A 13,008-nucleotide genomic window follows, 5' to 3' on the forward strand; every position below is an offset into this window, starting at 1 on the left:
TCTGGAATACACAGCCGATTCAATATATAAGTCAGTCAATAGAATCCATTACATTAAAATCTAGAGAAGAAAACCCAGATAATCCCATTAATTGATACAGAAAAAGCATTTGACAAAATTCAATGTCTACTTATGCTAAAAAAAAAAAAGAAGAAAGAAAACAGAAAAGAAAAGCTCAGCAAAAAAAAGGGCATCTATAAAAACCTATAGCTAACATTATGCTTAAGGGTGAAAAAACAAATGTTTTCCCCCTGATATCAACAACAGGACAATAATGTCAATTCTCACAACTTCTATTCAACACTCAAGATTCTAGCCAAAGGAAAAAGATGTAGAAGGGCAGAAGGGATCATCCAGATTGAAAAGAAAGAAATAAAGCTCTCCCCATTCATAGATGATATGATTGTCTGTGTATAAAACAAGAAAGAAAGAAAAGAAAAGAAAAAAATGAAGGTGGGAGGGAGGAAAGGAGGGAGAGAGGAAGGAAGGAAGGAAACAAAGGAAATGAAGAAAGAAGGGAGGGAGGGAGAGAAGAAAAAGAAAGAACTACAACTAATAAATGTGTTTGTGTTTAGCAAGGTCACAAAGTCAACACAAAATATCAGCCAAATTTCTATATACTAGTATACTAGCTGTGCTAAGCAGAATAAAGGTCTTCAAAAGATGTCCATGGCATAATCTTTGGAACCTGCAAATGTTATTTTACACAGAAAAAAAGACATTACAGATGTGATTAAGGTTAAAGATTTTGAGATAGGGAGGTTATCCTGGATTATCCAGGTGGACCCAATATAATCACATGAGCACTTAAAGTTGGAGAACATTTTCCAGCTAAGGTCAGAAAGAGATGAAAGGAAAGATGCAAGGTCAGAAGACTTGACCTGTCATTGCTGGTTTTGAAGATGGAGGAAGGGGGGCATGACCAAGGAATGTGGTTGACCTCTAGAATCTGGAGAAGGCAAAGATTGTTTTCTAGGGCCTTCAATAAGAAATGCAGCCCTCCTGATACCTTGGATTTTAGTCCAATGAGACCTGTGTTGGACTTCTGACCTATAGCATTGTAAGATAATAAATTTTCATCATTTAAAGCCATTAAGTGCATGGTAATTTGACAATTAATATACTAACCATGAATACCTGGAAAGAGATGAAAAATAATCCTACTTACAATAGCTCCAAAAATATGTCATACCTTGGAATAAATCTAACAAAACATGGACAGGATCTATGTGCTAAAAGCTATAGGGACATCCCTTGTGGCACAGTGGTTAGGAATCCGTCTGCCAATGCAGGGGACTCGGGTTTGATCCCTGGCCTGGGAAGACGCCACATGCTGTGGTGCAACTAAGCCCATGCACCACAACTACTGAGCCTGTGTGCCACAACTACTGAAGCCCACGCACCTAGAGCCCATGCTCCACAGCAAGAAAAGCCACCACAATGAGAAGCCCGTACACTGCAACGACGAGTGGCTCCCACTTGCACAACTAGAGAAAGCCCACATGCAGCAACAAAGACCCAAAACAACCAAAAATAAATAAATTTTTAATTTAAAAAATTAAAAATAAAAACTATAAAACACTGATGAAAAATTCAAAGACCTAAGTAGAGAAACACATTTTGTTCATAGACTGGAAGGCTCATCATAGCAAAGATCTCAATTTTCTCTCCCCATATTGATCTATAGATTTAATGTAATTCCAATAAAATCCCTAGCAGAAATTTTGGTAGAATTAGCCAAGCTGATTTAAAAATTTATATGGAAAGGAAAGGGAAGCAGAATAGCCACAACAATTTTGAAAAGAAAGAATAAAGTTGGAGGAATCACACTACCCATTATTGAGTATGAAATAAAGCTATAGTAATTAAGACAGTGTGATACTGGTGAAAGGACAGACAGATCAATGGTATAGACTAGAGTCTGGAAGTAAACTCCCAGAAAAATAGCCAATTGATTTTTAATAGGTGCAAAGGAAATTCAATGGAGAAAGGATAGTCTTTTCGAACAATCGGTTGATAATCCATGCATAAAAAATAAAATGAATTTTGACCTAAATATTACCCCTTGAACAAAAATTAAGTCAAAATGATCAGAGATGTAAATATAAAACTCACAACTCTAAAACTTTTAGAAGAAAATATGGGGAAAATCTTCATGACCTGAGTTAGGAAAAGAGATTACAGACATGACACCAAAAAGTACAATCAGAGAAGAAAAAAATTGATATATTAGACTTCTTCAAATTTAAAGTTTTTTGTTCTTAAAATGACAGTAAAGAAAGTAAAAAGACAAGACACAGACCAGTGAAATTTTTTGGAAATTACATATACAACAAAGGCTCTGTAACTTTATATATATATATATATATAACCTCTCAAAGCTCAATGGTAAGAAAACAAACAACCCAATTTAAAAATAGACAAAAGACTTCACAAAAGATCACATACAGAAGGCAAATAAACCCATAAAAGGATGTTTAATATTACTAGCCATTAGCCAGGGAATTCTGGGAAATCAAATTAAAACCAGGATGAGATACCACTCTATACTAATTAGAATGGCTAAAATGGAAAATACTAACAACACCAGGTGCTGACAAGAATACAGAGCAACTGGAACCCTCATGCATTGCCTGAGAAAATGCAGAATATTACAAGCTGGACAACAGTTTGGTAGTTTCTTATAAACATACATGTACATATGACCCAGCAGTTCACTCTTAGGTATTTACCCTAGAGAAATCAAAACTTAACGTTGACACCAAAACCTACATGTGAGTGTTTATAACAATTCTGTTCACCGTCACCAAAAAATAAACAAATGTCTTTCAACACTTGAATGGATAAACACACTGTATTATGCCCATACAATGCAATACTACTCAGCAAGAAAAAAAAATGAACTATTGATACACGCAATGATACAGATGAATCTTAAAGGCATTAGGCTGAATGAAAAAAGCCAGTTTCTAAAAGTTGCATATTGTATAATTCTAGGTATATAACATTCTGGAAAAAGAACAACTTTATATAGAGAGAACAGATTACTGGTTGCCAGGGGCTATAGGTGAGAGGGGAACTTGACTACAAAGGAGCAGCATGAGAGAGTTTTGGAGATGGAACTTTTCTGAATCATGATTGTAGTGACAGTTATTTAAATCTATATATGCATTAAAATTCATAGAACTGTACACCCCAAGTCAATTTTACTGCATGTTAACTTAAAAAATAAAATTTAAAAAATAAAGACTGTTCTTCAAGGAACTGAGAGTCTAATGGAGTGAGGAAGACAATAAATCACACACACAAACACACACACACACACACACACAGTCTGATGGCAGAGACTCAACACCCCTCAACCTCTGGAGTGGGGAGCATGTCTTGCTTATCTTTGTATTACCCATCTCAGGCTCTGACATTGTTCTCAGTAAATATTAATGGGACTGAATAACTCATAAATGCTGCATGTGGCAGCCAGGTTCACTGGCACAGAATCTACTCCATGGTGCCTTATCAGTAGTGGACAGTCAGTGTTAAGAAAGAGAAAGTAAAATCTGTATCTCCCTTCATGCAATCAAAGATCACTGTGAGGGCTTCCCTGGTGATGCAGTGGCTGAGAGTCTGCCTGCCAATGCAGGGGACACGGGTTTGTGCCCTGGTCCAGGAGGATCCCATATGCCGCGGAGCCGCTGGGCCCGTGAGCCATGGCCGCTGAGCCTGCGCATCCGGAGCCTGTGCTCTGCAACGGGAGAGGCCACAACAGTGAGAGGCCTGCATACCACAAAAAAAAAAAAAAAAAATCACTGTGAATGTGACATAGTCCCAAACAAGAGTACACCATGTCCACTGAGGGATGAGATAGGAGTGAACAAGAGATTGCACTTTGTGAATCCTCAAAACCTACATATTGGATGAATTCAGGATCTCCCACCAATACTAGCTAAGGAAGAGAAGTGGCCCACTGGCCCTGTAGTATAATCTTGTCTCTGAACACAGTCCATTCTTTCAAAAGCAAGAATGGTTCCAAGATCTCAAGAATACACTTCAACTATAATGCTTTCAGTTTGATTACTAAAGACGCTACTTCCCTTTCTAATAGCAATTTGCTAGAATAATTTAGCTTTCTGAATTCTTCAGTTTTGTTGTCAGAAACACAGTGGAATAAAACACAAAGTTTTGCTCCGTGGGAAAACAAAACTCTAGTGACCTTATTTTGCAGCTGTGTGCTGGTGAGACCTGGAACATAGAGGTTACAAAAAAGAAAATGAATAAGGCAAATACCCTGCCTTAAGGGCTTAGCAAGAGACAAAAAAATACTCTAGACAGCGTATAATTAGATGACTGAGAGAGGTATGAATTGCTACAGAAGAGGTACATCCGGAGGAGATGGGTGGGGTAAGGTGGGAATCCGAAAAGCTTTATTGAAGATAATCTCTTTTAGTCTTTCTTTTGTTCTAACAATTGCCACTTGCATAGTATAGTATTATAGAAGTCTTTCCTACACATAGCAGATGAGGACTTACAGTGTCCATTCGAAAGGCATTTTCATCTTCCAGAAGATAACACTGCTTACGGTTTGTTCAACTACTTTTTTTCCAGGGGTAGCAAAAACAACTTTCCTTTCCAGACAGTGATATCTCTTAGAAGAAAGATGGATGTTTGGGATTAAAGCTGGTGGTAAAGTCATCTCAGGCTAAGCACTTCTAACACAGTTTTAAGACATTGTGTGAATCAGAGAAAAGACAGGTGACTACCCACTGTCTGAATTATTGCTAACTCTGTTTTTTTCTATCTCCTAAATTCAGTCACACTATTTTCCTTACACAAATGCATAGAGAAGCTATTTTTTATCACAGCCTAAGAAAGGTCATTTCAAATTGAAGTTTTCATTTTGTAATGACAACAATTAAAAAGAAAATCACATGCTATGATAAATGCTACCCCCAAATCCCCAGGAGGAATTCTGCAATTTCCTCTTTGTATCAGCCACCGGCACAGGAAATTTTGGAGACTGTCCTGGTGCTGAGTTCTTTTGAGATCTGACACCATTGCTTTTTCTACTTTTCTCCAAATATATATTCTTACATATGAATTTGATAACTTCTTATAACTGACTATCCCCATATCAAAGTTATTAACTCAATTGTTCTTCATCACTTGCATCTTTTATTTAATAGTTAAAATCACAGCCACATTGGGTTGCACTCCCACTAAGTACCAGGCATTGGGTTATAATCCCTGCAACAGCCCTTCCAGGTAATTATAATTTTTCCCATTTTACAAATAAGGAAAAAAAGCCCCAAAGAGATGAAGTCACCTGCCCAAGTTAGTATACAGTAGAGCTCAGGTAGGAACTCATGTTTATCTGACCTCAAAGGTACTGTTGATGAAAAATTAATCAGTCGATCTAAGAATTGGAAATTTTTATTTGAGCCAAATTTGAGGCTTATAACCCGGGAAAAGGATCTCAGAAAGCTCTGAGAACTGTTCTGCCCACTAGAAGTCAAGACACACTTTATGTAAGTTTTTTGAGACAGAGGGCTGTACATTACATGACATATTATTGACAGGTTACTTAATCCAGATTTAAGCAATATAGTGGTGGGTCATGTGACTCTTTACAAAATCAAGAAAGAACGTTATCATTTAAGGAGTTGTCTTGTTAATGCTAGGAGAATGTTGCTGTTTATGGTTAAGCAGATACTCCTGCTGATGGGGGAGGTTGGGTCAATGCATAAGGCGGACACACAATGCACAGTCGGGGGAGAGGAAGCCAAAGGGCAGAGAAGAATTTTTATGTTTACGTTTTTTTCTTGTCTTGCCATGAATATGAATTTTATTTCACAGTACTTACTAAACGTCATATGTGAATGAAATTTTCTTATTGTCTAATAATTTTGCTAAAGACCCAATAATGAAAGTAATAGTCAGTAAGGACATTCTAAAGAACAGCAGCTAAACACATTTTTGCAGAACTAATAAATGTCTGCTGAGAGCATCCCCTCATTACCCACCTCCAACTGATAGAAGGATAAATACTAGAAAGGAAAATTACTGTGCAGGTACCACCAGAGGTAGAAGTGGAAACAGGGCAAGGGACAGGGACACAGGTAATGTCAGCCAGAATATGTATCACCCATGTCAGAGAGCTCTGGTGTAGGGGCCCCAATTATGCAGCTGACAAAGAAGTAGCATTTGGACACATACCATAGAGGGCTTCATTTAGCCAGTATTTATCAAGCAAGAACCTTAATGATAGTACTAGATAAGAAAAAAAGATTTTGGAGCTTCCCTGGTGGCACAGTGGTTGAGAATCCACCTGCCAATGCAGGGGACACAGGTTCGAGACCTGGTCCAGGAAGATCCCACATGCCACAGAGCAACTAAGCCTGCACCACAACTACTGAGCCTGCACTCTAGAGTCCACGAGCCACAACTACTGAAGTCCGCGCACCTAGAGCCTGTGCTCTGCAGCAAGAGAAGCCACCATAGTGAGAAGCCTGCGCACCACAAAAAAGAGTAGCCCCTGCTCGCAGCAACTAGAGAAAAAGGCCACACGCAGCAATGAAGACCCAATGCAGCCAAAAATAAATAAATTAATTAAAAAAGAAAAAAAGATTTTGCCTCTTTCATCTAATCTCTTCTCCCCTCCAAATACTGAAATGGAGGTAGAGGAAATAGAGAAATTGAAGGCTATGACAATGTCATTTCCCCTCTGTAGGTCCCAGCTGTGTGTGTGGCCCAAGACTGGAAGGGAGCAAAAAAGCTAGGAATCATATGTGATTCTCAAGTTTTTATTTAGACTTGGTAAGAATTTTAATCATTGAAATCAAGTCATAGAGGCCAAAAGGAGACCATTCTTTAAATTAAAAGGGTCAAAACTACAGGATTTCCCCCAAGATATCAGAAAAGAGAGGCTACAGAGCATGTTAAAAGACAGGGGTTGGGTGGGGCGAAGTCAGGATATATCCAATTTGCCAGCCCCCCAAAAGAAGTACACTTAAAATATGAAGCAATATTTGAGAAAATGATACTGCTTAGGGCTGAAGAAAACCATCTAAAGTAGTAGTAAGTTTTAAAAAAAAGATCCAAAGTAATGTAATAAGGGTTTTATTTTTTTTTAAGATACATGAGAAACAATAGTGCTTATTTGTGGACAGTGGCTTGTGATCAGTGAGGGAGAATTACTTTCCATTTTATACTCTTGAACACTGTTCGAATTTTCACCATGTGTATATGTTACATTTATAGTTAAAATGTCAATTAAAAGCAATGATTCCAATATACAACCAAGATGGCGGAGTAGAGGGACGTGCTCTCACTCCTTCTTGTGAGAACACCAGAATCACAACTAACTGCTGAACAATCATCAATAGGAAGACACTGGAACTCACCAAAAAAGATACTCCACAACCAAAGACAAAGGAAAAGCCACAATGAGACGGTAGGAAGGGCGCAATCACAATAATATCAAATCCCAAAACTGCTGGGTGAGTGACTCACAAACTGGAGAACAACTATATCACAGAAGTCCACCCACTGGACTGAAGGTTCTGAGTCCCACGTCAGGCTCCCCAACCTGGGGGTCCGTCAAGGGGATGAGGAATTCCTAGAGTATCAGATTTTGAAGGCTAGTGGGATTTGATTGTAGGACTCTGACAGGACTAGGGGAAACAGAGACTCCACTCTTGGAGGGCACACACAAAGTAGTGTGTGCATCAGGACCCAAGGGAAGGAGCAGTGACCCCTGGGGAGACTGAACCAGACCTACCTGCTAGTGTTGGATGGTCTCCTGCAGAGGCGGAGGTGTGGGGACAAGGACACTGGCAGAAGTTCTGAGAAGTACTCCTTGGTGTGAGCCCTTCCAGAGTCAGCCATTAGCCCCACCAAAGAGCCAGGTAGGCTCTAGTGTTGAGGTGCCTCAGGCCAAACAACTAGCAGGGAGGAAACCCAGCCCCACCCATCAGCAGACAAGCAGATTAAAGTTTTACTGAGATCTGCCCACCAGAGCAACAGCCAGCTCTACCCACCACCAGTCCCTCCCATCAGGAAACTTGCTCAAGTCTCTTAGATGGCCTCATCCACCAGAGAGCAGACAGCAGAAGCAAGAAGACCCACAATCCTGCAGCCTGAGGAACAAAAAGCACATTCACAGAAAAATAGACAAGATGAAAAGGCAGAGGGCTGTGTACCAGATGAAGGAACAAGATAAAACCCCAGAAAAACAACTAAATGAAGTGGAGATAGGTAAACTTCCAGAAAAAGAATTCAGAATAATGATAGTGAAGATGATCCAGGAGCTAGGAAAAGAATGGAGGCAAAGATTGAGAAGACGCAAGAAATGTTTAACAAAGCCCTAGAAGAATTAAAGCAAAAACAAACAGAGACAAGCAGTACAACAACGGAAATTAAAACTACACTAGAAGAAATCAATAGCAGAATAACTGAGGCAGAAGAACGGATAAGTGACCTGGAAGACAGAATGGTGGAATTCACTGCTGCAGAACAGAATAAAGAAAAAAGAATGAAAAGAAATGAAGACAGCCTAAGAGACCTCTGGGAAAACATTAAACGCAACAACATTCGCATTATAGGGGTCCCAGAAGGAGAAGAGAGAAAAGACCCAAGAAAATATTTGAAGAGATTATAGTCGAAAACTTCCCTAACATGGGAAAGGAAATAGCCACCAAAGTTCAGGAAGCAAGAGAGTCCCATACAGGATAAAGCCAAGGAGAAACACACTGAGACATATAGTAACCAAATTGGCAAAAATTAAAGACAGAAAAATTATTGAAAGCAGCAAGGGAAAACTGACATGTAACATACAAGGGAACTCACGTAAGGTTAACAGCTGATTTCTCAGCAGAAACACTACAAGCCAGAAGGGAGTGGCATGATATACTTAAAGTGATGAAAGGGAAGAACCTACAACCAAGATTACTCTACCCAGCAAGGATCTGATTCAGATTGATGGAGAAAACAAAAGCTTTACAGGCAAGCAAAAGCTAAGAGGATTTAGCACCACCAAACCAGCTCTACAACTAATGCTAAAGGAACTTCTCTAAGTGGGAAACACAAGAGAAGAAAAGGACATACAAAAACAAACCCAAAACAATTAGGAAAATGGTAATAAGAACATACATATCGATAATTACCTTAATCATGAATGGATTAAATGCTCCAACCAAAAGAAACAGGCTTGCTGAATGGATACAAAAACAAGACCCATCTATATGCTGTCTACAAGAGACCCACTTCAGACCTAGAGACACATACAGACTGAAAGTGAGGGGATGGAAAAAGATATTCCATGCAAATGGTAATCAAAAGAAAGCTAGAGTAGCAATACTCATACCAGATAAAATAGACTTTAAAATAAAGAATGTTACAAGAGACAAGGAAGGACACTACATAATGATCAAGGGATTAATCCAAGAAGAAGATACAACAATTGTAAATATTTATGCACCCAACATAGGGGCACCTCAACACATAAGGCAACTCCTAACAGCTATAAAAGAGGAAATCGACAGTAACACAATAATAGTGGGGGATTTTAACACCTCATTTACACCAATAGACAGATCTTCCAAACAGAAAATTAATAAGGAAACACAAGATTTAATGACACAATAGACCACATATATTTAATTGATATTTATAGGACATTCCATCCAAAAAGAGCAGATTACACTTTCTTCTCAATTGTGCATGGAACATTCTGCAGGATAGATCACATCTTGGGTCACAAATCAAGCCTCAGTAAAGTTAAGAAAACTGAAATATCAAGCATCTTTTCTGACCACAACACTATGAGATTACAAATCAATTATGGGAAAAAAAACGTAAGAAACACAAACACATGGAGGCTAAACAATACGTTACTAAATAACCAAGAGATCACTGAAGAAATCAAAGAGGAAATCAAAAAATACCTTGAGACAAATGACAATGAAAACACGACAATCCAAAACCTATGGGATGCGGCAAAAGCAGTTCTAAGAGGGAAGTTTATAGCTATACAAGCCTACCTCAAGAAACAAGAAAAATCTCAAATAAAAAATCTAACCATACACCTAAAGTAACTACAGAAAGAAGAATAAAGAAAACCCAAAGTTAGCAAATGGAAAGAAATCACAAAGATCAGAGCAGAAATAAATGAAATAGGAACAAAGAAAACAATAGCAAAGATCAATAAAACTAAAAGCTGGTTCTTTGAGATGATCAACAAAATTGATAAACCATTAGCCAGACTGATCAAGAAAAAGGACAGGACTCAAATCAATAAAATTAGAAATGAAAAAGGAGAAGTCACAACAGACACCGCAGAAATACAAAGCATCCTAAGAGACTACTACCAGCAACTCCATGCCAATAAAATGGACAAACTGGAAGAAATGGACAAATTCTTAGAAAAGTATAACCTTCCAAGACTGAACCAGGAAGAAATAGAAAATATGAACAGACCAATCACAAGTAATGAAATTGAAACTGTCAATAAAAATCTTCCAACAACAAAAGTCCAGGACCAGATGGCCTCACAGGTGAATTCTGTCAAACATTTAGAGAAGAGCTAACACCCATCCTTCTCAAACTCTTCCAAAAAATTGCAGGGGAAGGAACACTCCCAAACTCATTCTATGAGGCCACCATCACCCTGATACCAAGACCAGACAAAGATACTACAAAAAAAGAAAATTACAGACCAATATCACTGATGAATATAGATGCAAAAATCCTCAACAAAATACTAGCAACCAGAATCCAATGACACATTAAAAGGATCATACACCATGATCAACTGGGATTTATCCCAGGGATGCAAGGATTCTTCAATATACACAAATCAATCAATGTGATACACCATATCAACATATTGAAGAATAAAAACCATATGATCATCTCAATAGATGCAGAAAAAGCTTTTGACAAAAGTCAACACCGATTTATGATAAAAACTCTCCAGAAAGTGGGCACAGAGGGAATCTACCTCAACATAATAAAGGCCATATGTGACAAACCCACAGGAAACATCAGTCTCAATGGTGAAAAACTGAAAGCATTTCCTCTAAGATCAGGAATGAGACAAGGATGTCCACTCTCACCAGTATTATGCAACATAGTTTTGGAAGTCCTAGCCACGGCAGTCAGAGAGGAAAAAGGAATACAAATTGGAAAAGAAGAAGTAAAACTGTCACTGTAGATGACATGATACCATACATAGAAAATCCTAAAGAGGCCACCAGAAAACTACTAGAGCTAATCAATGAATTTGGGTAAAGTTGCAGGATACAAAATTAATGCACAGAAATCTCTTGCATTCCTACACAGTAATGATGAAAAATCTGAAAGAGAAATTAAGGAAACACTCCCATTTACCATTGGAACAAAAAGAATAAAATACCTAGGAATAAACCTACTTAGCGAGACAAAAGACCTGTATGCAGAAAACTATAAGACACTGATGAAAGAAATTAAAGATGATACCAACAGATGGAGGAAAATACCATGTTCTTGGATTGGAAGAATACTGTGAAAATGACTATACTACCCAAAGCAATCTACAGATTCAATCCAATCCCTATCAAATTACCAAGGGCATTTTTTACGGAACTAGAACAAAAAATCTTAAAATTTGTATAGAGTCACAAAAGACCCTGAATAGCCAAAACAGTCTTGAGGGGAAAAAAACGGAGCTGGAGTAATCAGGCTTCCAGATTTCAGACTATACTACAAAGCTACAGTAATCAAGACAATATGGTACTGGCACAAAAATAGAAACATAAATCAACAGAACAAGATAGAGAGCCCAGAGATAAACCCACGCACCTATGGTCAACTAACCTATGACAAAGAAGGCAACGATATACACACAATGGTGAAAAGACAGTCTCTTCAATAATTGGTGCTGGGAAAACTGGACAGCTACATGTAAAAGAACGAAATTAGAACACTCCCTAACACCATACACAAAAATAAACTCAAAATGGATTCGAGACCTAAATGTAAGACTAGACACTATAAAACTCTTAGAGGAAAACACAGGAAGAACACTCTGACATAAATCACAGCAAGATATTTTTGATCCACCTCCTAGAGTAATGGAAATAAAAACAAAAATAAACAAATGGGACCTAATGAAACTTCAAAGCTTTTGCACAGCAAAGGAAACCATAAACAAGACGAAAAGACAATCCTCAGAATGGGAGGAAATATGTGCAAAGGAATCAACGGAGAAAAGATTAATGCACAAAATTTACAAGCAGCTCATGCAGCTCAATATCAAAAAACAAACAACCCAATCCAAAAATGGGCAGAAGACCTTAATAGACATTTCTCCAAAGAAGACATACAGATGGCCAAGAAGCACATGAAAAGCTGCTCAACATCACTAATTATTAGAGAAATGCAAACCAAAACTACAGTGAGGTATCACCTCACAGCAGTTAGAATGGGCATCATCAGAAAATCTACAACAACAAATGCTGGAGATGGTGTGGAGAAAAGGGAACCCTCTTGCACTGTTGGTGGGAATGTAAATTGATACACCCACTATGGAGAACAGTATGGAGGTTCCTTAAAACCTCAAAATAGAATTACCATATGATCCAGCAATCCCACTACTGGGCATATATCCAGAGAAAACCATAATTCAAAAAGACACATGCACCCCACTGTTCATTGCAGCACTATTTACAATAGCCAGGTCATGGAAGTAACCTAAGTGCCCATCGACAGACGAATGGATAAAAAAGATGTGTTACCTATATACAATGGACTATTACTCAGCCATAAAAAGAACAAAATTGGCTCATTTGTTGAGATGTGGATGGATCTAGAGACTGTCATACAGAGTGTAGTCAGTCAGAAACAGAAAAACAAGTATCGTATATTAATGCATGTATGTGGAACCTAGAAAAATGGTACACATGAACTGGTTTGCAGGGCAGAAATTGAGATACAGATGTAGAGAACAAATGTATGGACACCAAAGGGGGAAAATGG

The sequence above is a fragment of the Phocoena phocoena genome, chromosome 2 (assembly GCF_963924675.1).
Source record: "Phocoena phocoena chromosome 2, mPhoPho1.1, whole genome shotgun sequence".
In the NCBI taxonomy this organism is placed as follows: domain Eukaryota; kingdom Metazoa; phylum Chordata; class Mammalia; order Artiodactyla; family Phocoenidae; genus Phocoena; species Phocoena phocoena.